The following is a 24286-nucleotide window of genomic DNA, read 5'->3' on the forward strand; positions in this document are numbered from 1 at the left end:
CTGCAAAGTCTCTTTCGCCATGTAAGTTACCATATACTCCCAGGTCTTGGGGATTAGGACACGGACATCTTAGGAGGGCATTATTCTGCCAAATACAGTACAGGCAAACCTCGTAGATGTTGCAGGTTCCGTTCCAACCACCACAAAAGACGATATCACAATAAACTGAGTCACGCGAATTTTCTGGTTTCCCAGTGTATATACAAGTCATGTCTACACTATACTGTAGTTTATTAAGTGTGCAATAACATTATGTCTAGAAAAACAATTGTACATAACTCTATTTAGAATACCTTATTGCTAAGAAAACTCCATCCTCTGACCATGCAGGGTTGCCACAAACCTTCAATTTGTAAAGAACGCAATATGCCTGCAAAGTGCGATAAAGCAAGAGACATGCCTGCACTTGTCCTCAGTTTCTCCTGTTGGCATTTGTTTGGTTGGTTCTGAGGGCATCTGGGTCTGGAACTTGGAGCTTTCTGGGGAACCATCACTGGGGGCTGGACTCCAACCCAAATAGTTCTACGGAGATAATGGCAGCAGGACTGGAAGTCTCCATCTTATAGATGAGGCCCAAGGCAGTTGAGCAACTTGCTCTGGTTAATGAGAGGCACAGCAAGGACTTAAATACATATACACCGCTGCCCCACCCAGCACTGCTGGCCAGATGGTCCAGGTGGGTCCTAGTGGCAGAGACACAGCCCTGTGCGCTGGGTGGCCCTGGATGAAGTGAGTGGCACCATGGCAGTAGCAGGCTAACCTGGTGACACATGCACTCTGCTGGCGTGAAGTTCCCCAGTGCCTCTGTTGCTGGCAGGAGCCAGGCGACCCCTCTGTGCACGTGCGAGCAGTCACTAGAGGTACCCCTCTCTGTGCACAGATCCCCTCTGGGTCCTCCAGGGCTAGAGGTGTTCAGGGTATAGAAGTAGGCTCTAGAGGCCCTCCTGGCATGAGCCCTGTAGTGGATTGACTGGTGACCCCCAAAAGATGTGTCCACCTGGAGCCTGTGACCTTATTTAGAAAAAGGGTCTTTGTAGATGTAATTAAGGATCTCAAGGAAGGGCGGGCCCTGAACCCAATAACAAGTTTCTTCATAAGAGGAGAGGAGAGGAGGGGAGAAGGTGATATGAAGATAGAGGCAGAGGTCAGAGTGACGCATCTATAAGTGAAAGAACGCCGAGGATGGCCGGCAAACCACCAGAAGCCAGGAGAGAGGAACAGATGCCCCTCAGAGCCTCCACAAGGAGCCAACTGTGCCCATACCTTGATTTCAGCCTTCCCGCTTCCAGAACTGGAGAGAAGAAGTGACTATTGTTTTAAGTCTCTCAGTTTGTGGTACTCTCTTACAGCAGCCTCAGGAAGCAAGCTCAAAGGCTGAGTCATTGCGTGCAGGCCCATAGGCGTTAGCAGAGTTTCTGTGGCCTAATGATTCCTTCCGCCTGTCCCTACTGGGGTCTGGGGCAGACCACACCCCTGCTCCTTTCTTAGGGTGGCAGCAGGAATGGAGGAGCCGCCCAGCTACGGGAGGAGCCACGTCTGAGTCCCCCAGCGAGCATCAGCTGAGCTCATAGAGCAACACCCCTGGCCTGGGCTGCCGCAGGTGACTGCAGGTGTGGCCTGTCGATTGCCGCAGAAGCGGGGCTGGGTCAGCAGCTGACCGGGCACGTGCCCACAGTCCTGCACAGCCCCCAGAAGGGCCGGACTCTCAGTTCTGCCGAGGTATGTGGCACGCTGACCGTCAGGGGGCATCGCTGCACCAGCAGACGTTGAGGCTTCTGTCTGTCCGTCCCTGGGTAGCACCAGGGATGCCAGGACCAGATGAGTGAAGTCCAGGCTGGCTAGGGAGACCTGGCAGTGGGGTCCCTTGGCTTGAGCTGACCATAAGGGCCCCTCCTGTGCAGAGAAAGGGTTCCAGATCAGCCCGAGGGAAACAGCCTGAACCAGGCCACGAAGGGGGGAGGGCATGGGGAGCTGGCAGAATGAAGGTGAGCAGGGGTGAAGTGAGGACTTCCGTGTCAGAGGTGAAGTGAACTTGCCAGTGGGAAGGCTTGGCCCAGAGGAAGCCAGGCAGCGTTAGCCAGGGCTCCTCCTGGCTGCCTGTGGCCCTGGCCTGAGTGCTGGGAGCAGGCCAAGTTGCCACTGCAGTTCCCCTTTCCCACCCCGACCAGCCCAAGGGCACATCGCCTCTGGAAATGGAAAGGGGCTGTCTGTCCGCTTACCCTGGCCGCTGTTCCAGGAGCTAAGGAATGCTGCCCTCCACCCTGACCGAACTCACCAGAAGGTCGTGGAAAACAGCTCTGCAGAGCCACACCGGAGGCTATGCAGTCCTAGAGGATCGGAGCGCGTGACCTGTACCCTGAGCCAGCTTCTATGGAAGCTGAGCCTGGCTGGAGCTAGTGACACTGCTGGCACCAGGTGACAGAGGCCCTTCTCTTCTCCATGCTCAGAGGCAGCAGCAGTGATACAACCCCCAAAGCGCATCTTCTTTCAGGGAGGTGGGCAGTTTGTCCAGAGATTTCAGCTTCCACAGGTAATCCCGTGAATAACCAAAATCACCACCCAGATCTCTGTCGCCGAAGCTGTCGTTTCAAGGGACAGCAGTAGCCTCTATAGCCCATGAATCCTAGAGTCTGAGAACATGGGGGCCATTCAGCCATGGTGGCATACGTTGGAAGCAATGCAGCAGGGCAAACCCCAGTGCCGGGCCAAGATGCCAGCCACCCTAGGGCAGCCGCTGAAGGGGCAAAGTGTCAGAGGTGGTCTTATACTATTTTCCAAAAGAGCCGATAGTAAGTCCCGGCTGGGAAGAGGGCCCTTTATATTGTTGCCACCATAGCAGGCCGCCCAGGGCCATTTGATACTGAGAACATGGTGCCGGGGGTGTCTGGGGGCACTGATGTCCCCCAAGATGCCACTGCTACAGATAGGAGAACTCGGTCCAAAAGCCGATCTGGGGAACCCCAAGGACTCCACAACCCAGTCCCCCCAGTCCCTAGAACAGCAACACCACTGACATCATCACAGACACGCCCCCCTTTCCCAGGTCACAGCGCCATCTTGAATAGACAGATGTCCTTGTCATGATCACATGCTTTACCCTGGGCACTGGGCCTCTATCAGTTCCAGCCGCCACCCTTCCTTCCAACAGAAAAATGTTCTGTCTGTAGGGGAAGCCTCCCACTTGACCTCCAATCCTAGCCCTTGAATCATAGCCCCACTCTGGAAAGTTCTCTTCACAGGCCTTCACATTCACATGCAGGCATCCAACACTTGTCACCCCTTGGTCCCTGGCCAGACCAAAGACATACTGTAAGATAGACCTGGATTAGCTATCTAGGACCACCATAATGGGTCTACACCTTACAGAAAATCAGTTCTCTCCTAACCAGTCGATAAATGTATCACAAATCCAGCCCCGGGCTCAGCTAGGGAGGTGACAGTGTGCTGGCTAAGAGCGTGGCTCTGGAGCCAGACTGCCTGGGTTCAAATCTGGACTATTAGCTGTGTGATGCTGAGCAAAGTGCTTAACCTCTCTGTGCTTCACTCTCCTCTTCACTAAAATAGGGATGATAGCAGTACCCATCTCAGGGTCATTGCAAGGAGTGTGTGTGTGTGCACAGTGGAATCCCAGAACTCTACCACCACCACGTCCAGCCCCACCCCCACATCTCCTGGGTGACAAAACTCCCCTGTCCGGCTATCTCACCGCGTGAATTGATCCTCAGTGGCTCATTGGCTCCTTCAGCCACAACAGCGTCCCACAGCAGCTAGGGCTTTGCTGAAGCCTGAGTGCCCCTCTCTGGTAGGCAACCTACGCCTGGAGAAGTTGCAGTACCCTCCCCAAGGAAGACTCCCGAGAATACTCTCCAAGCCTCAGAGCAAGGCAGGGCGTGCACCCATTGGTGCCAGGTGCCTAGGGGAGCTGAGGACCTCAGGAGCAAGCACCCATGCAGATCCCCCCTTCTACAACTCAGCCCCACCGCCTTGTGTCCTCCTAACTACCCAAGAACAGGGACCAGAGAACACTCTGTGGAAAGTGGTAAGCTCGTAGCAGCTACTCCTCTGCCCACTCTATACAGGCCGTTACCCGGAGCAATAGGACAGGATGAACCGGAGGCGAGCTGTAGAAAGCTGCCTCCCAGGCCGAAAAGGCAGAGGTGGGTGTTGTTCATTCATTCATTCATTCACCATTCATTCATTCAACAATATCTATTACGCTCGGCAGTTTCTAGTTACCTAGGATACAGCGGTGACCAAAAGAGACGGAATCTCTGCCGTCATTGAACTCATCGCTAGTTGGGAGAGACGGGCAATGAAATAAATAAAATATATAGTATGTCAGATGGCAGGAAGTGCTATGGAGAAAAAAAAAGCAGAGTAGGGGAGGGTCAGGAAGTTGTCATTTTAATAGGATCGTAGGGAAAGGCCCCATAAAGGAGCTGCAAGAGGGAACCCTGGGATTGTCTGCAGGAAGAGTGTTCAAAGCAAAGGGAGCAGCCAGCGAGAGGGTCCTGCTAAGGACCAGCAAGGAGGCCAGGTAGCTGGAACAGAGTGAACATGAGGGAAAGTGGTAGGCGACATGGTCAGAAAACTAACAGGAAGCCAGATTACACAGGGCTTTGTAGGGCTTTGGGCGTTTACTTGGAGTGTGATGGGGAGACATGGGGGAGTTTCTGAGCGCAGTAGGGATGTGATCTGGGTTATGTTCTAACAGGACTGTTCTACCTACCATGGTGAGAACAGACCAAAGGGAATGTTTTCCTTAACGCATGTCTTGGTCCGTTCGCCCTATCATGATACTATAGGCTGGGATTTTGTATTCAACAGACATTTGTTTCTTACAGTTCTGGAGTACGGAAGTCCAGGATCAAGGTGCTGGCAGGTTTGCTGTCTGGGCAGCCATTTGCGTCCAAGGGGAGATGTTGAGTTGGCAGTAAGATATGAGATTCTGGACCAGGTTGGAGGTAACATTCAGGAGGCAATGGTGTATGAATTGTATTTAAAGTCATGAGACTGGGTGAGGACATCGTCAGGAGTGGGGACAGAAAAGAGAAGTTCAAGTTATGAGCTCTGGGCCACTGTAACATTATGACATGGAGAAGATGAGAAGAAGCTGCCGCTAATAAGAGAAAAAGCAGCAGAGTGTGATGTTCTAGAACCAGCCTACTGGGGCATCTCCCCTACCCCAACCTCCCCACAGCCAAACACACACACACACACCTAGAGGTCTGGGCCCCTCCTATGAACTCAGAAACAGAAGAACAAGCCAGCCATGGTTCCTCACTCAGAGGTCTGGGGCCCAGCCCACGGGCCCCCTCTACATACAGGGCCACCAGCACTAGCCAGTACCCACTGCCGAGGTCTGAGTTCCCACCTCATGGGCACCAGCCATCTGCACCACATCCTCAGAAGTCCTGATCCAGGTTTACAGGGCCCCTCTTATAAGTTTCCAAGCGGCTGTGCTCTCCTCTGTTCCCTTAGCCCAGGGGTGGGAGCTGCTTCCCGCAGTCGCTCCCATGATGCCTTTATGTTCTCTTTTTACCCTTTCAGTTACCCAGTTAACAACTTTTCCCTAAATCACAATTCTCTGTTCAAATATCTGGCATGTTTTTGTCTCCTGAATAGATCCTGGCGGATACAAGATCATTTGGTCAGAAGTTCAAGGTAAGGAGAAACAACGGTGTTGGAAGAATCAGGTATGTGGATATTAGAATCAGCAAGGATTACTGGAGGAATGGTGTTAGAGAGAGTGACGGTGAGCCAGGAACTACAGTTTCCAAGGAGTGAAGGAGAATGACCCAGAAGTCTGTAGATGGCTCTGCCACAAAGAGCAGTAGCAGGTGGTATAGTTGATGGCAGGAGATTCAGAACCGACGTCAAGATCAAGAGCCATGGGAGATGGAGTCAGTCTGCGGATGTCCTTTGCCTCTAGACTAAAGGCCAGCAGGAGTCCTGGGAACTGGGTGGTGCTTTGAATCGTGTCTCACCGCTACCCTGAGGGGTAGTCTGGGTGAGAGCTGTGCCTGGTCGGCGGAACGCAGAAGGTCTGAGGAGGGATGCAAGTGTGCCATTCCTTTTAAACATTTCTTTTTTTTTTTTTGCGGTACGCGGGCCTCTCACTGTTGTGGCCTCTCCCGCTGCGGAGCACAGGCTCCAGACGCGCAGGCTCAGCGGCCATGGCTCACGGGCCCAGCCGCTCCGCGGCACGTGGGATCCTCCCAGACTGGGGCACGAACCCATGTCCCCCGCATCGGTAGGCGGACCCCCAACCACTGCGCCACCAGGGAAGCCCCAAAGTGTGCCATTCCTTATCCCTGGCTTCAAGCAGGAAGAAGCTTGCAAACAGCAGAGACATGGGACCATGGCCTTCTATGGCTCTGTGTCCACTCCCAGCCTGGGCCACGGAAAGGGTAGCGAGGAGGGCAGATGCACCCCCTCCCTTACTCCTCCCCAACTGCCCCGTGATGTGGTGAGACATCCCAGGAACTGCTGGGCCTCCTTGTCTGGCCCAGGGGGGGCTTCCACCCCAGGATAAGGACCCTTACTTATCGTCATGGCATCATGGACATTCCTGGAACAGCTGGATTCGGAAAGTCCTCCCCTGGCCTTAAAACCTATAGTTGCACCCGAGCAGGCAGGGGCCAGGTGGCAACTTCAGGAAGTTCCAGAGTCTATGGAGCGCTCCATCTGGAAAATGGATCTCAGACCCTTCAGTGGCCCGGGAACGGGAAGCGACTGCCTACCTGCATGCCCTGGCAATGGGGAAGGCCATCAAAAGCCCCCACGACTCTTTGTCTGCTAGAGGCTTCCTGGCCACAGAAAAGAGTATCCCCCAGCATGATCAGGCAGCCTGAGTACTCCTGAGTGGGGAATTCCCGGGCTCAGGAAGAGAAGGCGCCATTGTTCTTCATCACCTTTCAACCTGGAATTTACCAGCACTACAAACAGCTCCATCCAAAGCCCCTTTTTGGTCCATCCTCTCCACAGCTGCCATGGTGAGCTTTGCAAACAGAAATCAAATCATACCACTGCCCTGATTAAGACCTCTCTGTGGCAGCCAGCCAGGCTCATATCAGGAGGCTCTGAAGCTGGCTACAGCTGAGGACTGCCCTTAGCTCCCAGAGACCTCTCTGCAGTTTTTGGCTTGGGTTTTTTTTTTTTTTTTTTTTTTGACATATAACATTGTGTAAGTTTAAGATCTACACTGTGTTGGCTTGACACATGGTCCTTCAGTGAGTCGACGGCAGAGCTGGAGTTAGGCTCTGGTCCCCTATCTCCCAGCACCCTCCTCTGCCCACAGAACCAGGCTGCTTACAGAAAAAAGAAAACTAACTCCTGCTTCCCCTGGGTTATCCTAAGGCAGCCTCATCTACAAGCCCACAGAGACTTTCCGTTTCCTCCCATTCACCTTGTGGAGTCAAATAGTCCTGGGTTTGAAATCAGACTTGGCCACTTCCTAGCTGTATGTCTTTAAACAGCCATTTAACCTCACTCCACCTCAGCTTCCTCATGTATAAAATGGAGCAAATGGTACCCTCATCATAGGGCTATTTTGAGAATTAATGAGCGAACGTATATAAAAAAGTTAGCACTTCCCTGGTGGTCCAGTGAATAGGATGCCGTGCTCCCAGTGCAGGGGGCCCGGGTTCAATCCCTGGTCGGGGAACTAGATCCCGCATGCATGCCATGACTAAGAGTCTGCATGCCACAACTAGGAGTCCACATGCCACAACTAAGAAGTCTGCATCCCTCAACTAGGAAGTCAGCATGCCACAACTAAAAAGAAGATCCTGCATGCCACAACGAAGATCCCACGTGCTGCAACTAAGACCCAGTGCAGCCAAAATAAGTAAATTTTAAAACAAAAGAAGTTAGCACCATGTTGGCAGATCTTAAACAATAGAAGGTTGCCATCATCATCATCACCATCATCCCCATCACTACAAACATTACCATGACTACCATTGGCACAGAGCTTCTGGTTTCTCTAGCCACCGCAGCTCTCATGGTCTACCCTCTCACCAATCCCCTCCATGCTCTTGACCCATTGGCCCCTACTGCTCTCACCCTGCCAAACCTCAACCCTGGATTGAACCCACCTCCTGCCTGCTCATCCCACAGCCTGAAGGTTAGGGACACCCCAAGTTGAGGATTTTCTGCCTCAGCTGGGCCCTCGCCACCACCTGGATCACAGCAATCTTTCTCCTTGTACCTAGCACAGTTTTTTAAATGCCCCATGGAAAGTTTTCTGAACTTCCACCGTCTGTGTAAGCTCCCATTTCACCTCCCTCCTCACTCTGAGCAGATAAAAAAATGTCTTAATACCCCCCAAAAATTAAGGCCTAAATGGGAGAAGTCCCATCATGCCTTGAGCCTTGCTCTCCTCTACATCCCTTCATATGGCTTCCCTGGTGGCAGCAGTGGTTAAGAATCCGCCTGCCAATGCAGGGGACACGGGTTTGAGCCCTGGTCCGGGAAGATCCCACATGCCACAGAGCAACTAAGTCCATGCGCCACAGGTCCTCCCCTCTCCATTCCAGGTTGGCCCTTCCCCTGGGCTCTGGATCCCATGACCTCCAGCCTCCCAGCACATAACTGACCCACTCTCCCCTTTTCTTCCCTTGTCTTTCCACCCTTTCCCTCTTCTCTGGGAGGCAGTGTTATAAGCTGGATAACAGCGCAAGCCCTGGAGTTACCTGCGTGGGATCAGAACCAGCTCTGCCCCTTATTAGCTCAGTAACCTAAGGCAGGTCCAAGCCTGTGTTCCCTCAGCTGTAAACTTGGGCTAATAATAGCATCTACCAAGCTCACAGGATTGTAGTGAGGATCAAATGAGATAATGCATGAATGGCTTTTAAAGTACAGTCTGCCCAATCATTAGTCATGGTTCCTGGTCTCTTCACACCAGCCAAGGCAACCTTGTTGCTTATATCCTTACCGAAGTATCCTTTCCTTGACTCCACATGCCTCCAGCTACCACCCTTGGCTCTGCTCCTTTCTATAGCAAAACTCCTCCAAAGACAAGCCTATGCTCCTTTTCCCCACTTCTGCTCCTTCCCTTCTTTCCCCAAATCTCTCCAATCTGGCTGACAAACCCATGGCTCCACCAAAACTAGTCTTGTCGAGGCCTTCAATGACGTCCACCTTGCCAAACCCAAGGGCCACTCTCGTCTTCATCTTCCTTCGCACAGCTGATGACTCTCTTCTTCTGGAAACACTCTTCCCTTAGTTTCCATGACCCCTACGTGTTCCTGATATGCCTCCTACCTCTCTGGCTACTCCTTCTTCCTCTCCTCTGCGGGCTTTCCTTTCTCTGTGGGTCCCTCAAATGTGAGTGTTTCTTAGGACCCCAGCCCTCTCCTCTCATCATTTGATATTTTCCCCATTGGCAATTTCATGAAAAAATAGGTTCAAATCATGGGCAGAGCTCAAGAAGTAGTGCCTAACTTCCAATCTGAGAAGAATGGTGAGGTTATAAATGGGCCTATCACAGGGTTACACGTTTAGAAGTTGGTGGATTGGTAACAAGTTGGGGAGTGGAGTCCTGAGGTCCTGAGCAATGTGAAGGTATGACATGCCTGTTCCCCTCAAGGTGCTAGCTGCACGGTAGGCTGACTGGCTCAATGACCTGAGCAGTACAGGACACTCCCTCTTGCACCAGAGCCTTCTATCTAGGAAGCCTTTGTCTCCTCCTTGATTTATGGAAGTTGCTCATAAGAACATGGTGTACAGGCTGGTTCTGAGCAAGTGGGGTCACAAGGAGCAACACAGCAGTGGAACACTGAGTCCAGGCAGAAAAGTGGAGTAAGCTAGAGGCAGAGGGCGACCTCTCTCATTTGAAATGAGCTCAGAAACTCATTCTTGAGTCTCCAGCAAGGTCAATAGAGGCAGCTGGGCAGAGGGATGAGACCGATTTGCCCAGTCTCCCATTCGGATGTCTCGTCTGCTAGGAAGAGCCTGGGATTGGGGACCCTGAGATGATGGCTGACACCACAGAAGGTGTCCTGGAAGACCTGGTGTTCCTTTAGATGTGGGGTGGTGTCTTAGGTGTTTCTGAGTACAGTTAGTAAAAGCCAGCCTTCCTGTAATGGGGTGATTGCTTGTGGACAGCTGTAGGCTGATTGCCCAGATTCAGTGGTTGGAAAGCGTGTGGTGCAATCCCTTGGCCCATGCCACGCAAAATCCCTAAGGTCTTCTCCAAGGACTCTGCCCTTCTGCTCCACTTGGCATCTGTCTGTGGTGGCAGTGGGCAGGGACGTGGCGATGGGAGGAGACAGAGTGTTGCCCTTAGAAAGACTTAGGGATTACCTTCCAAAACTGGGCCGGGAACTGAGGCCCTGAGTCTGACTCAGTGGCCTGGGAGATAGCTGACTCCTACTTTGAGTGTGGCTTTTTTTTTTTTTCTGGGGAAGAGACTGGCTGGTAACCACAGGTGAACCAAGCGGTCTCCCACTGACAATGTATGAGCGTGCCCACTGCTCCAGATACCCATCAAAATTGTATTGTAGACCTTCCTCATTTGATTCATTCTGCTGGGTATGTGGTGGTATCACATAGATGTTTTGATCTGCATTTTACGATGATCAGTCAAGATGAGCCCATTTCATATGCGTATGGACCTTTTGATGTCTTCTTCATGAAGCGTCTCTGAGTCTTTTACTCAGTTTTCTATTAGGCCGTCTTTCTCACTATTTGTAGACCTTCATTATACATTTCTTAACATGACTCCTTTGTCATTTCCATGTATTTCAAGTATCCCCCACTCTGTGGCATGCATTTTCACTTGTGTTTTCTCTTTATGATGTATTTTAATTACAGAAATTATTGATTTTAATGTAGTCCATTTTATTGATTTTTTCCATTGTAGTTAGTGTCTCTTGTGTCTAGTTAAGAAATCTTTACCTAAAGTCCTGCAGATATTATCTTATTTTATCTCCTATAAGATGTATTGATTTATCTTTCACATTTGGTTATTAATACATCTGGAATCAGTTTTTGCATATGGCGTGAGGTGGGATCCAAATACGTATTTTCCCATGTGGATATCCAGATGGCCATTTTCCAAAAAGGCCATCCTTTCGCCAATGAACTTCAGTATTATCTTTGACAGAAATCAAGTGACATGTGTTGGGTCAGTTTCTAGACTCTCTATTCCATTGCTCAGTTGTTTTTTTTTGTTTTTTGTTTTTTTTGTTTTTTCATATCCCTGTGCCAATAACACATCAACGTAATTACTATGGCTTTACAAGTCTTTTTTTTTTTTTTTCCTTCGGTACGCGGGCCTCTCACTGTTGTGGTCCCTCCCGTTGCGGAGCACAGGCTCCGGATGCGCAGGCTCAGCGGCCATGGCTCACGGGGCCAGCCGCTCCGTGGCACGCGGGATCCTCCCGGACCAGGGCACGAACCCGTGTCCCCTGCATCGGCAGGCGGACTCCCAACCACTGCGCCACCAGGGAAGCCCCTACAAGTCTTGATATATGGTGATGTAAGTGCCCTCCGCTTTGTTCTTCAGGATTATCTTAACTATCTTCAGCCCTTTGTATTTCCATCTAAATTTGATAATCAGATTGTCAATGCACAAACACACACACACACACACAGCCTACTGTGATTTTTTATTGCAATCACATTGTGTCTATAGATCAATTTGGGGAGAATTAACTTCTTAACAATATTGATCCTTCCAATCCATGAACATGATATATATCTCCATTTCTCTAGATTGTCTTTAAGTCATCAGCAACGTTCTGTCATATTCAGTGTAGAAATCTTGTGCATCTATTTTTATATTAAATCCTGCATAATTAATGGGTTTTTTGTTGCTACTGTAAATGGTATCTTTTTTTGTGTGTGTGTGTGGTACACGGGCCTCACACTGTTGTGGCCTCTCCCGTTGCAGAGCACAGGCTCCGGACGCACAGGCTCAGTGGCCATGGCTCACGGGCCCAGCCGCTCCGCGGCATGTGGGATTCTCCCGGACCGGGGCACGAACCCGTGTCCCCTGCATCGGCAGGCGGACTCTCAACCACTGCGCCACCACGGAAGCCCTGTAAATGGTATCATTAAAATTTTTTTCTGTTTGTTTGTTGCTAGTATATAAAATAACATTGCTCATTAATTCTAATAATTTATCAGTAGATTTTAAAAATTATGCCTGCTCCAGGTTTTAAATGAGTCTCTGCTCCCTACCATATTCCATTCTGCTCTGTGCATATCATAGCATTTATGAGAAGTCCTTTTTGGGTGTAACCTGGGGCTCATGAGACATGCCCCTGGGTTTCTTATGGCAGGAGCCTGAGATTTTAACCAAATGAAATTTAGAAATAAATAAAACCTTTAGTAAGTGTGCATTACTTGTCAAGTACTGCTCTAAGGGACTACTGTTCTTAGTCCTTTTCAGATGTTAACTCATTTAAGTTCCTTAACAGTCCTATGAATTAGGTACTGTCATAATCTCATTGAACAGATGGGGGGAACTGAGAGAAGACAAAAAATTTTCCCAAGGTCAGCCAACATGTTAGTGGCTAAGCGTTTCACCATTACACTATTTGGCCACTCCTAGTCTATAAAGTCTTCAGCCTGGCTGTCTCAACGTGAGGCGCTCCACCTCCTCGTCCCGAGCCCTGGCTTTCCCCCCAAGTCATCACTCCATCTGCAGTTGACTAGTGCCCCTCACCTCAGGCTACTTCTGGAGATTAAAGATTCGGGACATCAGGGCAAGCTTCATAGAGGTGAGCTGGTCTTTAAAGGCTGAGGAGGACTGAGCGTGTAAAGATGAAGTGAGGAACAGTGTCAAAGACATGGAGAAGAAACAGAGAGAAATACAGAGTACGGGTTCTCGATCTAGGACTGGTCTTGGTGGGACCCAGAGTTTTCATATCAGTTATTGTCATTACCAATATTACTTTTGCTCTTAGTGCTTTCATCAGAACAGTCATACATACCACCATTAATACTAGAGTCATTTGAAAATGCCTCATCTTTGTATTGTTCAGTCACTGCGAAGGTCACATTTCTTCCATGGTATCATTACAACCTACAATGACTAACGGAAATATCTGAGTGTATCTGTGTTGCAGACCTATGGAAATACAACTTGTTACGGCCTCCCTCCACCCATCGTGATTAGGTCTGGCCTCACAACCTCCCATACATTAGCAATATCATAAGAGAATACTTGAGGGCGTACCAATGTGTTCTCAGAAAATGTTTCTAGTTTCTTTGCTTGGGATCAAGAACCTTCAAGAGAATGACTGGGGATAGGGCTCGGGTGGTCAGAGGACAGGAACAACCAAGAACTACTGCCTTAAGGATCAGTACGATGGCATCAAAAGCACAAGCAACAAAAGAAAAAAGAAATAAGTTGGACTTTATCAAAATGACAACTTTTTGTGCATCAAAGGACACTACCAAGAAAGTGAAAAGACAGCCCTCAGACTGGGAAAAAAGAATTGCAAATCATATATCTGATAGGGGTCTAGTATCTAGAATATATAAACCACTCTCGGTCCCCGGAAGTGATGCCCCGAGAAGCCCACGTGTGCAATTCTATCCTGAAGAGGTTGCTGCATCCCCGGAGGCCCCCAGTGGCCTTGGGCCACCCCCTGGGACGGGGTGTGAGGCCAGCCTGGGCACTGATCCCAGGGCTTCTGTGCGAGTGCGGTTCGCCCCCAGCCCCACAAGCTTCTTGCACCAGGGCGGCCTCCACACTGCCTTGTACAACTACGTCTTTGCCAAGAAGCACCTGAGGCTGGAGGACACGGATCAGACCTGCCTTGTGCTTGGGGAAGCAGAGAATACTGAGGACATGCTGGAGTGGGCAGGCGTCCCCCCTGACAAGAGCCCCCGCCGGGGAGGTCCTGCAGGGCCCTACCTGGAATCTCAGCGACTTGCGCTCTACACGCATGCTACCGAAGCTCTGCTGAAGAGGGAGGCCCTGAGGAACCATCAGACTCGCCAGTATGACAATCGGTGCCGGAGCCTGAGCCAGGCGCAGGTGGCCCAGAAGCTGGCCAAAGACCCCAAGCATGCCAGCCACTTCCGCCCGGAGGGGAGACACCAGCCTTCCAGGACTTGGTGTATGGCTGGCATCCACACAAGGTGGCCAGCATGGAGGGGGACCCGGTCATCCTGAAGAGTGATGGCTTCCCCACGTACCACCTGGCCTGCGTGGTGATCGACCACCACACGGGCATCAGCCACTTGCTGCGGGGCTCCGAGTGGCTGGTCTCCACCTCTAAGCACCTGCTCCTCTACCAGGCCCTGGGCTGGCAGCCTCCGCGCTTTGCCCACCTGCCCCTGCTTCTCAACAAGGATGGCAGCACGCTGTCCAAGAGACAAGGGGACATTTGCTGCCGGCGGCTTCCTGCCGATGCCCTGCTTGACATCATCACCAACTGCGGCTCAGGGTTTGCAGAGAACCAGATGGGGAGGACCTTGCCAGAGCTGATCACACAGTTTAACCTGACCTGGATCACCTGCCACTCAGCCCTGCTGGACCCGGAAAAGCTCCCAGAATTCAACAGGCTGCACCTCCGCCAGCTGGTGAGCGATGAGACCCAGAGACACCAGCTGGTGGGGAAGCTGCAGGCCCTCGCGGAAGAGGCTTTCGGGAGCCAGCTGCAAGACAGTCGTGTGCTGGACGCAGCCTACATGGAGAGGATCATCCTGCTGGGACAGGGGCACATTTGCCGCCTGCAGGATTCGGTCTCCCCAGCGCACTCCTACCTGTGGACTCGCCCTGCTGTGGGTCGAGCACAGCTGGGTGTCATCTCAGAGAGGGTGGACGTCATTGCCAAGCATGTGCCGGGGCCTTTAGAAGGATCCGGTGGGAACTTAACTCAGGACATGCTGAACGGAGAACTGAAGAAGCTGCCAGAAAGTCTGGAAGGCACCAAACACAGTAACGCGATGAAGCTCCAAAGGAAGTGCGGGAACGAATACAGAAGGTGCTTTCCAGGTGGAGAGAAGGTGTGCAGGACAGCGGAGGTGGCGTGGGAACCGTAGTTGCGGGACCTGCCCTCAGACAGGGGGAGCAGGGGGCCTGGATCCCGTCGGAAGCTCGCGGAAGGAACCAAGAGTGGGCGCAGAGCCTCCGGGTGCACAGGTGCATTTATGGTGCCACGCCAGGCATGTCCTAATCAGTTGGCCAGCGTCGGCCAGCCACCTCTCACCTCCCTGACTCTGGAAAGGAAGGCCTCATATGTGGTTCTGACACCACAGTACACAGCAGAGGTTAGGAGCTGGTTCACAGAACAGTCACAGCTCATGTTTTAGTCTGCTCGGGCTGCCACAACAAAACACCACAGACTGGTGGCTTAAACAGCAGGAAATGATTTTCTCAGAGTTCTGGAAGCTGGCAGTCCAAGACCAAGGTATCGGCAGATTTCGTTTCTCCTGAGGCCTCTCTCCTCGGCTTGCAGACAGCTGTCCTTTTGCTCTCTCCTCACATGGTATTCCCTCTGTACGTGCCCTCGGTATCTCTCTGTTTGTCCTCTTAAGTGGACACAGGTGATATTGGGGACATTTCTGCTTTCTGTTTGTCTGCTCACTAGTTGGCCACCACAACCAAGATGAAGAAAAGTTCGTCATTACTGGTTGTATGAATATCTCCAGATACTTACTCTCAGAGTCTGTTGGTATGGGAGTTTCTCATTCTTCAATTTATTACCCTCTTAGCAGCAGCTCTAGCTACAAGGGCCTTCATTATATCCTAATTGCCAGTGCCAATCCCCTTATTTTTTATGTTAAAAATCCATTTGTAAATACATTTCAGCAGCCCTACCATCTCAGCATCGTTGCTAATTTAATCTCCCTCCCCCTCTATTAGCGCCACAGGGGGCTGACCAGAGCAGGCGGCGCCCAGGCTAATCAGATCACTAGTTTGTCTGAACATTACGCTTAGCAGGAACTCGATGGGATGTAGTGGGTCAGACCGGGGGCAGATTAAATCTTCCACCAGCTAGCTCTCAGGACCAACCAGGGGAGGGACCTGGAAGCAGACAATGAAAACATGGACCTCAGCTTGGAGGGGCTGATGGGGAACGGTCTGGGAAACTGTCAGGCAAGGTTGCTGGAATTGAGGGCTCTGCGAGGGTGTGATTGGATGCGAAGGAGAATTTCCCGGCATACGAAGCAGTGCTTCTTATCTGACCTGTTCACTCACCACTTCTCAGAACACTTCACGCAGTGAGCTGTGGCAAAGAGTGTAGCGAACAGCAAATCGGGAGACTGGGGGCTTTACCTACTTGTTTCCTCACTCACTGGGTGTCTTGGCGAGCTCCCTCACCTCCCTGGGTATCACATTCCTCAACTGGGGGTAATGATCCCAACCCTACTGCCCCCTCAAAATTTTGATGAGGGCCAAATGAAATTTAAAATAAAGAAGTTTTAGTGAGCATGTATTATTTGTCAAGCACTGCTCGAAGGAGGTACTGTTCTTAGCCCTTTGCATGTATTAATTCACTTAATTTCCTCAACGGCCCTATGAGTAAGGTACCACCATAATTTTATGGAACAGATAGGGAAACTGAGACAGAGAGGACAAACCATCAGCTGGAGGTTCTCTTTTTTTTTTTTTTAATTTATTTATTTATTTTTGGCTGTGTTGGGTCTTCGTTTCTGTGCGAGGGCTTTCTCTAGTTGTGGCAAGCGGGGGGGCCACTCTTCATCGTGGTGCACGGGCCTCTCACTATCGCGGCCTCTCTTGTTGCAGAGCGCAGGCTCCAGACGCGCAGGCTCAGTAGTTGTGGCTCACAGGCCCAGTTGCTCCGCGGCATGTGGGATCCTCCCGGACCGGGGCTCGAACCCGTGTCCCCTGCATCGGCAGGCGGACTCTCAACCACTGCGCCACCAGGGAAGCCCAGCTGGAGGTTCCCTTCACCTCATCCTGAGCCCTGGCTCTCAGCAGGTAGGAGAGGGGTAAGCATCCTTCCCGTTCCACGATGCTCCTCTCAGGCCATTGTTCCGCCATCTGCGTGTAAATTCTCCTCCTCTTCAGCTACTCACGCCACCAGGTGCCTCTGCCGTCCTCCTCCCCTCCTGATTGCTGTCATCTAACGGCCGCCTACGTATGTCACTGGAGACTCAGACACAGGCTCATAGTCTTTCTTCTCCCCCAAAGCCAGACCATCAGCTTGGGTGACTTCAGTGTCCAGGAGGGCAACCCAGCCGTAAGTTTACCTACCAGTCACAGTTCAGTTAGGGAAGCAGAGTCATGATGGGCGTGAAGGGAGATTAGACCTCACAACATGCTGGGAGATGCTGGGCAGTGAAGTCTAGAAGGGAGAGTTGGAGGGTCAGAGCAAGGGTTCCTAAAGCGTTTCCCCAAAGCGCTGGTATGATGAACAAGTGAGAGCTTACAGGAAAATTGGAGAAGCTAAGTGTGTTTAGCTGCTTCGGTCAGCAAAGAAGGCGAGGCTGTGGGGAAGTCTATGGAAGCTGCTGCCTCTGTGTTCTATCACCAAGCATCTGATGGTGGGCCTGAGGCCCCGGGCCACTGCTGGGAAGAAGAGCTGGGTGTAGAACAGAGGAAAGCAAGGACAAACTGGAACATTCTACGCACCTCTGCCTCCATCTGTCACCATATATGGCCATGAAGACTTTCAGGAAGCAACGGGCTCTTCTTCACACATCAGCCTTCTCATCACCAGGGACCTTCCCCTCCTCCCGTCTTCAGCCACCCCTTCCATAGTCATAACCCAAATGTACTCATCCTCTGAAATTCCTCATGTAGTCATCACGCAATATGGCCACAGCCCCTTCAGTTGTTCTCACTGAGGTCACTAACCACTCCCTTGTCATTCATTCAACAAACATTCATTGAGCTCCCCACTGTGTGTCAGCCACTGTGTTAGATGCTGGGACACAGTGGTGAACAAAGACAGATCAGAACATGCTCTCATGATCTTCCAGTCTGGTCGGGGTGATGGATTTTGATTCTACTATAGTCCCACAAATAAATAAAGAATTGTAATGGAGAAAAACACTCTGAAGGAGAGGTAAGGACATGGTGCAATGAAAGAGTAGCTGGGCGAATTTCTCTGAATCAGGGACGTCAGGGAAGGCTTCCCTCAGGAAGTGATGGTTGCACTGAGACGCTGTATTAGAAGTTAACTAGGGACTTTCCTGGCGGTCCAGTGGTTAGGACTCCGAGCTTCCACTGCAGGGGGCACAGGTTCAATCCCTAGTCGGGGAAGATCCCGCAAGCCACACAATGTAAAAAAAAAAAAAGGTTAACTAGGCAAGGATGAGAGAGAAAGATTTCCAACAAACAATGTCTACAAAAGCCTTGTAGCGAGAGAAACCAGGATTCCCTAGTGCCCCACTCACTCCTCAACTCACTCCAACCTGGTTTCCTTCTCTATCATGGCACCAATTTCTGTTAAGGTCACCAAGGTTCACTTTGTCACTAAAATAAGCTTTGTAGAGAAGGAATTATATTCCAGGAGAGGGTGGATGGCTAGGTTAGCATCCTCAAGGTAGACGCAGCAGCAGGACCTGGGTGGTGAATGGGATTGTTTGGAAGGTATTAGAAGACAGGGATTGAACTGATGCATAATGGGGACTCAGATGAATTGGGAAAGCAAAGAGCCAGGAGAGGCTGATGAACCGTGAGACGGGCAGAGAGAAGAGCATGGACAAAGAGAGTGTGGCCCACGTGAGGATCTGAGCGGCCGGAGTGTGGATGGGAGGCTGGGGAGAGAGGTAAGGGACAGGACCTGGGTCATGAGTGACTCTGTAGCTCGTGCTAAGGAGTTTGCACTATATCCTGATGGCCACGGAACCCATCGGGGCTGGGAAAGATCCTCAAGTCAGATTTGGACACGGTGAGCGGGTGCTGGCCGTGGGGATGTTCGTGTGCAGATGCCCACCTTACTATGGAGGAAAGGTCGGGAGTAGAGGCAGAGCCATTGGCTTTGTCTGCGCACAAGTGGTAATTCAAGTCCCGAGTGTGGATGAGCTTGATGGAGAGGGAGTGTGGACAGAGAAACGGCCAGGAGCCCAAAACAGAGCCCTGAGGGACAAAGAATTTTACACAGGAGACTTGGAGTGGACTGAGGTCAGAGGAAAGCCAGGAGAGGTGGTGTCCTGGAAGCCCGTGGAAGAGACCCTTTCAGAAGAGGAGCGATGGGCCAGAGCTGTCAAGAGGCCCCAGAAGATGAGAACCTCTTTGAATCTAAATCCCGGGCCCAATATCCAGTGCCCAGCCATGTCCCTGGCACAGCAGAGGCACTCAAGGTTTGTGGAAGGAAGGAGTTGATGCTTAAGTGTTTCGGTAACAAACTGCACAGGCAGCAGTCCTTCACATGTTTGTTTACTACAGGGCACCCCTAGGGCTGAATGATTCGAGTCACTGAAATCAGCACGCTGGTGCCAGTCTTATGGCCCACGCTTTCTTTCTCCTTGCTAGCCAGCGGGAGCCATCTGCCTTCCAGAAGGAGCCGCTAGAACCAAGGCCCGGCGCTGGGGCCCTGAGATTGCTCCCATAGGCAGGAATCCTGGAGCTTCTCGGGATGTCTGATCGACCCCATGGGTGGGGTCAGAGTAGAGGATCCAAGAGCCTAGAGAGGAGCGAAACGGGGACCAAGACCCATGAAAGTCTCTGTCTGGGCGAGGGGTTCCCTGGAACTGGTTGGGGGCTTCCTTCGAGGAAGGCACTGCAAAGCCTGGGACTCCTGAGACGCAGGGCCCAGGAGGAGGGGTCTGGCTTGCTGGGGTTTAAGGGAAGTCCCCAAAGCTGGAACTGGAAGGGGAAAGTCGTTCTGTGACTCTGTGTAGGGAAGGATCACCAAGAGATGGTCAGGGAGGGACTGCGGGTACAAGCGGGTACACCCCCGACCCCAATCCCAGAGTCAAGGGCAGAGCAGCCTGCAGTGCGCAGACTGACCGTAGGGTGGCGGGCGCGTGCAGCGCAGCCCCGCGGCGGAGCCCGGGCGCTCCCGCCCAGCCCTCCCGCGCTTGGCCGCCGCGTTTGTATTCCGAATGCGAGCCGCCACCGCGTGAATTATTGAAGCCCTGACTCTGAGCTCATCTCGCCCTATGCGGAGCTGGCTCAGCGCAGCGGGAGAAGCCGGCCTCTGGCTAAGCCGCGGTCCCCCGGGTTCGAGCTGGAAGGCCTTGGAGGTCACCTGGACCCACCCTCTACTTCGGGGGAGGCATCCAGAGGGGACGGGGCCTTGCTCAAGCTCCACGGTGGTGCAGTCAGGACCGGAAACCCGGCCTTCCGAATACCGACCTGTCCGGGACCCTTTGCAAAATTCTGGATGTCCCTGGTCTGTGCAGTGGACGCAAGGTCCCCGTTGCAAAGTTCCCCGTCTAGCCCTTTCCCTGGTGTCTTGCTGCCACTCCCACCCGAAGTTCCCAAAGTACGCTGCTTCCTCCCCCTCCAAAAAGGCTCCTGCCCAGGTGTACCTACAGATCCCTTCCCTAAATTCCTCCAGGGCACAGCCAACAGACTGGGAGGGGAGGTGGGGTGCGTCTTCCCAGATTTCTGCTCAGGGCACACCGGCAAAGTACAGTGGAGTCATTTGATGGGGGGGGAAGGAGAAGACTTTGTTCACCCTCTGTGTTCAGAAGGCTTCCAGAGACGGCCATCAGAAGCAAGCGGGTGCTGAGGGGGAAACTGAGGCAGCTCATCAATTAAAGAGCAGTCAGCCTTGCTTCCTACTTGCCTGCCAGGCCTGGAATCTGATACCAATACCCACACCACCATACCCCCTCCCCCCGCACCAGGTACCCAGGGCCTTGGACCCAGACCCCTGAAGGGGTTTCATATTTATCCTCTGAATTCGTAAGCAGCAGCTTCCCTTTAGGGTCTGCCTATCTAAGAAAAACCTGAAGGACTAGGTCTCTATGTGTCTCTCTCTCTCTGACTCTGTCTCTCTTTCTTAGAGTGGAGCAGATATGGCAAGCTCCAGACGAGGTGGAAGCAAAATTGAACCCCAAACTGCCAAAAAAGTGTCCACCTCCAGCCTTGGAAACCTACCTTGCTCAATTCCTGCCGTTATCCCAGAGGCAGGTTTTGCAGTTCAGCTCAGCGAATGGGACCAGCCGCCATCGTCTCTCCCCTGAATGACTGCATCAGCCCGTTTCCAAACCTTGCCACCTTACAGTCTGCTTCCAGCACAGCAGCCAGAGAGACTGTATGAAAACACAAGCTAGGTCCCATCGCTCCTCTGCTCAAAACCCTGCACCAGCTCCCATCCCATGCAGAATGAGAGCCCAAGTCCTCACCATGGCCTACTAGGCCCTTTCCATCTTCTGGCCCCGACCACCACTCTCATCTCATCGCCTTATACCCCTCCCCTTGCTCTCTGAATCAGCCACACAGGCCTCTTTGCTGTTCCACAAATATGCCAGGCGCATTCCTGCCCTGGGGTCTTTGCTCTAGCTGTCCCCTCTGCTGGAATGCACTTTCCCTGATATCAACTTCGTCCTTCCGGGTGTCACTTAATCAGTAAGGCCTTCCCTGACCACTCTGGTTTGTGTTTTTGTTTGTTTGGTTTTTTTCGCGGTACGCGGGCCTCTCACTGGTGTGACACGCAGGCTCAGCAGCCATGGCTCACATGCCCAGCCGCCCCACGGCATGTGGGATCTTCCCAGACCGGGGCACGAACCCGTGTCCCCTGCATCGGCAGGCGGACTCTCAACCGCTGCGCCACCAGGGAAGCCCTGGTTTGTGTTTTTTTAATTAAAGTATAGTTGATTTACAATGTTGTGTTAATTTCTGTTGTACAACAAAGTGATTCAGTTTTATATATCTATATGGATATATTCTTTTTCATATTCTTTTCCATTATGGTTTATCACAGGATATTGAATATAGTTCCCTATGCTATACAGCAGGGTCTTGTTGGTTATCCCTTCTATATATAATACTTTGCATCTGCTAATCCCAAACTCCCAATCCGTCCTTCCCCACGCCCCTCCCCCTTGGCAACCACAAGTCTGTTCTCTGTCTGTTTCTGTTTCACAGATAAGTTCATTTGTGTCATATTTTAGATTCCACATAGAAGTGATATCATATGATATTTGTCTTTGACTTACTTCACACAGTATGATAATGTCTAGGTTCATCCATGTTGCTGCAAATGGCATTATTTCATTCTTTTATATGGCTGAATAGTATTCTATTGTATATATGTACCACATCTTCTTTATCCATTCATCTATCAATGGACATTTAGGTGGTTTCCATATCTTGGCTATTGTAAACAGTGCTGCTATGAAACTAGGGGTACATGTATCTTGTCGAATTAGAGTTTTGCCCTGATCACACCATTTAATACTCTGTCACTGTCCCCATTCGTGCTCTTCTTTTTTCCATAGCGCTTGCAAACATACTCTACTGTTTCCTCATTTATGATGCCTCCTGTATGTCTATCACTACCTGCTATGTTGTAAACCTCAGAAGGGCAGGGATCTTGGTTTGCTTCACTGATGTACCCCAAGTGTCTAAACCAGTGTTGAATGAATCAATGAAAGAAAGAAAGAAGGAAGGAAGGAAGGCATATGTCCTGATGGGAGCAGTCCTTGGAAGCCCTAAGAGGTTGTATACTTCTAACGCCCTTACCTGTGCCTCTGGATGTGGCATGGGAGTATCAGAGCTGGTTGAGAGAGGCTCACGGCCAGGCCCATGGATGCTTTTAATCACAAGCTGCCTTCCATCCTTGTCACAAATAAATGTGGATTCCCGGGGAGTTGCAGTGGGGGTAGGGAGGTTAATGCTGACAGGAGACTCTGAAAACATTTCGGAGGCCAAAAGCATGTATTTTTGCCAGATAGTCCTGGAAACTCACCACCCTTGCTAAAATTGTTTTTCTGTGAAAATGGGCTCTGAGGTTTAAAAAAACAAAACATAAAAAACTGAAAAGCACTTTGGAAACACAACCCCAAACTCCTCAGTCAGAATGGCCTGAACTGAAAACATGACAATGGTCCCACTAGAGAAACACGTCGTCCAAGTACACATGGGAAACTGCACTCTGGCAGGACAACATCCTGAGTAATGTCCAAAGGACAATTTCTAGAGCAATTGACCTGTCTTCTGAGCTTATTAAAGACAGAGGCATGAGCCCACTTTGGTGTGTGTGTCCTGGGGGGATGAGGGGATAGAGGGAGGGGGAGAGAAAGGGAAGGGGGAGGGAGGGCCAGGCGAGGAGCTTGGGAGATCGCCACTCTGCACCGGTGGTTTGGATTCCTGCTTCTGCTGCCCAGAGCTGCTCTCATGCCTGAGAGCACCCAGCTGGCTGAACCTGGGCTGATGGGTTGGTCCACTTCGTGGAGTGTTCCTCGCCAGTCGCCCTTCAACACACGCACAACATCTGTTTCTACCAGATCAAACATAGCCACGTGACTAACCACCAAATGGGAAGAGAAAGAGACGGAATCACTCTTCTCAGCTCCTCTCAGGATACTGGGAATCAATTTCAGTTAATAGGTTTGTATGTTTTAGAACTTCCCGTTCCACAGTCATGTCAACCCAGATTCTCTTCCTCTGGGTGGTTTCACACACACAGACACACATGCTCACACAGTCACACATACATGAATTTATACACGCTTGCACCTGGTCACTTACTCATATATCTACTCACACATTCACGAACACACTCACGTACTCATACACACATACACAAAATGACTCATAGATACACACACACATACTCACACGCATGTTCATACACCTGCATTCACATATGAACACTCCCCAGGATGGGTATTGCCTTAGGCAACATTATTTCCTTGGCACTGGTTCCCCTGCGCTGTTCTGTGAGATGGGAACTGAGGATGGGAGGGAAGAGCAGGAAAGAGTTGGAGAAACATCTAGGCTGGCAAGTCTCAATCTTTTCTTTTTTAAAAAAATTATTTATTTATTTATTTATTTATTTTTGGCTGTGTTGGGTCTTCGTTGCTGCGTGCGGGCCTTCCCTAGTTGCAGCGAGCAGGGGCTACTCTTCATTGCGGTGCACAGGCTTCTCATTGCGGTGGCTTCTCTTCTTGAGGAGCACAGACTCTAGGCACACGGGCTTCAGTAGTTGTGGTGCATGGGCTCTAGGCACGTGGGCTTCAGTAGTTGTGGTGCACAGGCTTAGTTGCTTCACGGCATGTGGGATCTTCCCGGACCAGGGATCGAACCCGTGTCCCCTGCATTGGCTCGCAGATTCTTAACCACTGTGCCACCAGGGAAGTCCCAGTCTCACTCTTTTCTGATTTATAATCTCCTTTCATAGTAATATTACTAATCATATAACATTCATAAGCAATAAACAAATTCAGACTTTTT

General features: G+C 51.1%; 1 pseudogene; it reads left to right on the forward strand.

Annotated features, from left to right (window-relative positions):
* Nucleotides 1-13520: 13520 nt before the first annotated feature.
* On the forward strand, nucleotides 13521-15006 carry LOC115847295 (nondiscriminating glutamyl-tRNA synthetase EARS2, mitochondrial pseudogene; annotated as a pseudogene).
* The last annotated feature ends 9280 nt before the right edge of the window (nucleotides 15007-24286 follow it).

Source organism: Globicephala melas, chromosome X, assembly GCF_963455315.2.
Source record: "Globicephala melas chromosome X, mGloMel1.2, whole genome shotgun sequence".
Classification (NCBI taxonomy): domain Eukaryota; kingdom Metazoa; phylum Chordata; class Mammalia; order Artiodactyla; family Delphinidae; genus Globicephala; species Globicephala melas.